Raw genomic sequence first — 6,324 nt, forward strand, 5'->3', positions numbered from 1 at the left:
TCATCATTTTCCTCTAAAATTCTACCAATATCTACACTTTCCTTTTTTTCCCAATCGAGTTGCAAATTATTCTTATTTATCTTATTAGTTTTTTTTTGCAGTGATGAGCCTAATTTGTGGACTTGAGTTTCTGATCTAGTGTTGAATTACCAGAATCTGAAGACTAACCCTTGGCTGTTTGAGCTCAATTATTTATTTATTTATTTTTGAAACGTGTTTTTAGATTTTTGATTCATGTTGTTTAATAAACGAAAAGTTTTTTTTATTAGGTTAATTATTGAGGAAGCGTCCATTATCAATTCTAGAGGATGAGTTTGGTTCCTCTTGATATAATGGCTCGGACGCTATATCGATCTTTGTGGTTATCCTGATCTTTGGCTTTTCTTCGTGCCATCTGTCTTTGGAAACGCCTCATACATTTCCCCTTTTTATTCTCGTATAAAATCTATCTCATGTCTATTTTTTTTTATTTTTAAATCTTTTCGCTTTTAGGTGAATTTAAGTTTGGGTTATGATTTATCTTGTATTCGTTTAAACATTATCTGACTTAAATATATTGTATTCTAAAAGCAACGGAAAAGAGATCTATTTTCGATAATTAAAGTGAAATGGAAAGATGAATTCAATCAAGATATTCCTTGAACGCAATTTGAGAGCTAATTTGTCTATTGGAAATTTGGTTGGGGTTATGATTTATCTTGTATTCGTTTAAACATTATCTGACTTAAAATTAGGTGATATGCCTCAGTATTTTTAAAATTATTATATTATCTCAAATTATTCGCACCATTATTAGACTGTGGACGTTTTTGTCAATATATGATAGTTTTAAAAATCTCAATGAGCCATTATTAGACTAAAGGATTAAAACTATCGTAATAGCATGAATAATATGTATTCAGATATTTCGGACACATATTCAGATATTTTACTACAAAGCCATATACATATGATATTTATTGGTAATAAATTTAAGTACATATATTTGTATCCCAACGAATACGTTTACAGATATTTTTTTTGGACAGATATGACTTTGCACCCTAACTTGGAGGGACAAATTATCAACTGGCGGAGGGTAAATTTGTAGATATGATCGATTAGCAGGGTATATTGGCCAAAAAAAAAAGACAAAGGAAAATCTTTTCCTCCGTCTCAATCCAGTCCAATACTAGTCCACTACAAAAGCCCACTGGTCCGGCAACTCTTTCTTTACCCTCCAATGCAAATCCAACGGTTCAAATTCATTGCAGCACGAAATTAAAACCATAATTCCCAAAACGCAACCCTATATATTTACTTCAAACCAGTGTTGTAAATAGCGGCCAATAGCGGGGCTATAACGGCGCGAATAGCGGTCACGGCCCTTCAGCGCTACGCGTAGGGGTTTCGCGGCTTGTTTAAGCGGGAAAATCCGCTATTCATTCGAATAGCGCGTAAAAGCGGATTTTAGCGGGTTAAAAGTGGGTTTTCGCGGTTAAAAGCGGATTTTCGCGGTTAAAAGCGGAATTTTGTTGTTAAAAGCGGCTAAACCCGCTATCACACATATTATGATGCTATATTTCTTGAATTTCTTCATAGTTATATTCATACAACAAGCTTATTAATTGTTATTTATTGATAATACAAGAAATTTACAACTAATTGAATTTTTAGATTTTTTTATGAAATTTCTTATTATTTAGGATAATTAAATATATTTAAATTTGACCGCTATTTGACTGTGCTATTTGCCGCGATTTCGCCGCAATAGCCCGATATAGCCTTAGGGGTACCTCGCTACGACGCGCCGCGATCCGCTATAGCTCAATTATTTATTTATTTATTTATTTTTGAAACGTGTTTTTAGATTTTTGATTCATGTTGTTTAATAAACGAAAAGTTTTTTTATTGGGTTAATTATTGAGAAAGCGTCCATTATCAATTCTAGAGGATGAGTTCGGTTCCTCTTGATATAATGGCTCGGACGCTATATCGATCTTTGTGGTTATCCTGATCTTTGGCTTTTCTTCGTGCCATCTGTCTTTGGAAACGCCTCATACATTTCCCCTTTTTATTCTCGTATAAAATCTATCTCATGTCTATTTTTTTCATTTTTAATTCTTTTCGCTTTTAGGTGAATTTAAGTTGGGGTTATGATTTATCTTGTATTCGTTTAAACATTATCTGACTTAAATTAAGTGATATGCCTTAGTACTGTTAAAATTATTATATTATCTCAAATTATTCACACCATTATTAGACTGTGGACGTTTCTGTCAATATATGATAGTTTTAAAAATCTCAAATACTCTTGATTATTTGGTTTCCAAATTTTATCATGATGTTAAGGTCCTATTAGTGTTTGTGTTAGATCTATTTTTTTTCAATTTTAAATAGAAATAAAAATTAATTAAACATATTGTATTCTAAAAGTAACGGAAACGAGATCTATTTTCGATAATTAAAGTGAAATGGAAAGATGAATTCAATCAAGATATTCCTAGAACGCAATTTGAGAGCTAATTTGTCCATAGGAAATTTGGTTGGGGAATCGTGTTAATGCAAGGTCTGGATGTTACAAAAATTATTGTAGTTAGAAAATTAGTGTAGTTTTAGCAAAGTACACGAGTATTACTAAATCAGCTTATCATCTCATGCTAGGAGAATGCTCCTTGGACCATGCGGAATGACCAATACAAGTGTTCATGGAAGTGCAACTTGCTCACCAAAGGAATCTCCTAATTTGTTCAAAGTATATCTCCAAAAATATACACGCGCTAAGAAAAATTCCTAATGTTCCAAAATATGGGACCAACAGGGGGACATGTGAAGTGTCCTCTTTCTATTGCATAATGAGCCGGTTATCATTAATAATGGTCAGATTATTATGTAATAGGAGGAAGACACCTCATAGTGAGTTATCTACCATAGGGGTTGTGCTTGAGGATGTTTTGCACGAAGGGGAGTAGGACGAGTCAGGAAGCTCTTGTGATTGTGGAAACACTATGACGTTGACATGGCTATATGATTCATGTGTTTAGAGGATTTACTTTGGCTTTTTTCCTGAATTGCAAAATAGATTTTGAGGCAATTCTATTTGCTTTCCGGACCGAAAATATTGGGGAAATAGTGTAAAAAAAAAGAAATAACCAAGGAGAGAGTAAAAAGAAAACGATACCCCAAGTTGTTTTAACTTTAGCACTTTGCTTCCCTTCGTTGTGTGTATATTGACTTGTATAGCCAAATTAAAAAAAACATGAAAAATGGCTTTGTTGTTTGTTCTTTAATCTTACTATTTAGTTTTTGTCATGTTAACAAATCACAATTCTCCTTACATTTTTTTGTCCATTTTCATTTCTGATTACAGTAAGTGGCATGCTTTCAGGTTCAGTGAGAATAGTCTGAGATGTAGTGAACATGCTAAACAAATGATTGTCAGCGATAATTGGAAGAGTGACTAGGATTATGGGTACTAGAACATGCATGAGTAATAACTTCTAATCTAGTTCAAGAGGTGCCCTAATAACTTCATTTCTGATTACTTTTTTTGTCCATTTTATCCTCATTACAACCAATGTTTTAAATATCGGATATTAGGAATATATAGAACGGTCAAAATCCATATCAGATTGAGGATATCTAGGAAATACTGGGGATATATAGTAAATATCAGAGTGCTATATTGGATGATGTGCATATATAATATAATGTCCCAAAATATAATCTGAACATACTCAATGAAATCTAAGCTTACAAAAGATTTAAATAATATATGTTTAGGATCACTAACCTATTGTAGAAACTTAGAGAAAAGGGCATACTAGAATTTGCTACAAAACTTCATAGGGTTAGAATTTTTGCTAAAAAAATTAAATAATAAATGGCTTATTGCTAATCGTTAAAGAAATTGTTTAGAGATAATCCATAAGGACATATCGGCCAACATTATATCAGCTAAATAGCAGCCATGTTGGGCTTATATCGCCTGTAATTTGCCAAAAAGCGGTAAAGGATATTGACACCATATCATTTTGCGACAAGCCTTGTAAAAGGATACATTGGCTATATCAGGAATATTTTAAATAATGATTACGCGAAATGGAATGCTCTCAGCTTAGGTGAGAATACTCTAAGATGGAGCGAAAATGCTAAATAAATGATTGTCAGCAATAATTAGAGGAGTGGCTACTAGAAGTCTAGAACAGGCATGGGTAATAACCTCTAATCTAGCTTAAGAGGCACCCTAATTGATCTGCATTTGAAAAAGGATTTGGGTCTAAATACAAATATACGAAAGATAGCATTTGATGGATTTTAAATCTTAACTTTTTAGTTTGTCATATTAGCAAACTTTGATTCTCCTTGCATTTCTTGTCATTTTTATTTATTTTGTCTTAGAAGAAATATGCTAATCCTTCTCTCCTGTTTTCATTTCCTATTTTCTTTTCCTTTGGCCAGCTTGCAACGTTGGTTAGATCCTCAAGATCTTGATAATGAAGCCCTTGCATTTAGACCTGTATTGGGATCCATGCTCGCAAGAATCTTCAACAATCCACATAACAAGGAAACAAACCAGCCTCGTTTGGAGAAAATTATGCAGTTCTGGGCTTCGAAGGAAGTTTATGATCAAGTAACTATAGCTAACTTCGGGAGTGAAATGACTGGTGGATTTCCTCTGCATTCGGCACCACAGAAAGAAGCACCAGCAATCACAGACCCCACGATTTTCCCAGGTCCCTCTCTAGTCCTCCCTTCTCGCACACATATGCAAATATGTACATGCATACGTGCATCAACATCACAGGGCAAAGGATGCACGCACCCATTTTTATGCTAGTTTTTCTTTTTTGCCCTCCTTTTCTCATCTCTTTTTTATCTTTCAGACACATGCAGAATTATGTGCTAATATTGACTTTGTGTATACTAGCATGAACATCTACTTGACTATTAGTATGAAATTTATGATTTCTGAGCTTTGAGCTTTATACTTGCTAGATTGTTTTTTCTAACCATCTAAGGATTCAACGAAACTTATGATATAAATTTCATAAGTTGAGAAAAGGGTTTTTGGTTTTTGAAGTAACATGTCATCTCTAGGGTGTGGCCCAAATTGAGTTATTCAAGAACTAGTGCGTTTCTACTCCTGTTAATGAATGCTTCATATCAAGACATAAGTTATTCTGAACTTGTCCAAACTTTGATCGTTGATGGATGATGCACATTCGTTGATGGTCCAGTGGAGTATTTTTAATTATTGTTCTTTTTTTTTCTATTAGTTATTCTTGCTTAAATCTAAAGGTTACGCCTTAGTTGCTGAGTGTTTTGTTTTGAACGTTCGCCTTAATTTCTTCTGAACTACTGATGAGTTTTCTACATTTTCATGCCCAAAAAGTTAATAAATGACCTATGAACCCCGACAACATTTTATAAATCACCATTTCTTCTACTTCCATCTGATCAGGTTTAGAAGTATCATTATAGGAAAACATCCATTGATCTACCATCTTGTTACTTTGCATGGACTATTAGTTTCCTTATGATCTGATGATACATATCTGCACAAATAGGAATTACAGGATGCTTCAGATACTTGGATGGTATTCCAGCTCAAATTATTTTGGTGCTCCTTGACTACGTTGATGAACAAGTGCCTTAGCCCTTTATATTCTTTCTCTTTTTTAGTTATTTTCAGTTTTATATGTTAGAATTATTAGTAGAATTTCTGTTTTGATATTCCTCCATGTAAGGTAAAATTATAATCGCAGTGCAAGTACTGAAGTACATGTATCATGTAACTCTAGGTCTCTAATAGCTGCAATTTTTATCACGTGCATTGTAGTTACTTTGTCAGTTTTAGAATTTTGTAGCTTTTCAGCTGCGTAGCTGTAGTTGTAGGTGCTTGTTTTGGGGTATAAGGTTTTCTTGGACTTCTATGGTGGTTTGGGTTGGAAATGAAGTTGCTTTAACCCTTTTTGCTGCTCACAAAGGTTACCTAAGACTTGCACCCAAATCTGCATAAGTTGTCAACCACAATTGAATGTTCCCCCCTTTTCAAGTGTGTTTATCTCTTGTAGTAAAACAAATAGCTGCAACTGATACAAAACGTCCCAATTATATGCAACTGCAGTTATGATCCCTGCTGCTGTAGAGACCAACCCCCTATTATGCAGTTACTTCCTCTTACCATATGCCTGCGCACTCTTTCTCAAAACACAATTGTTGATTATTGACATTTTTGCTTAGAAACTACAGGGCAACCACCACCTTTCCAGTGGCAACAACCCGAGAAGTAAGATCCCGAAAAGCTACTTCCCTCACTTCCCACTTCTTTTAGTAGCTCAG

The 6,324-nt window shown here is 34.0% G+C and overlaps 1 pseudogene; it reads left to right on the top strand.

The window, feature by feature from the left end:
* LOC109851361 overlaps window positions 1–6,318 on the top strand; it is a 21,058-nt pseudogene extending 14,740 nt beyond the window's left edge.

The sequence above is a fragment of the Asparagus officinalis genome, chromosome 8 (genome assembly GCF_001876935.1).
Source record: "Asparagus officinalis chromosome 8, Aspof.V1, whole genome shotgun sequence".
In the NCBI taxonomy this organism is placed as follows: domain Eukaryota; kingdom Viridiplantae; phylum Streptophyta; class Magnoliopsida; order Asparagales; family Asparagaceae; genus Asparagus; species Asparagus officinalis.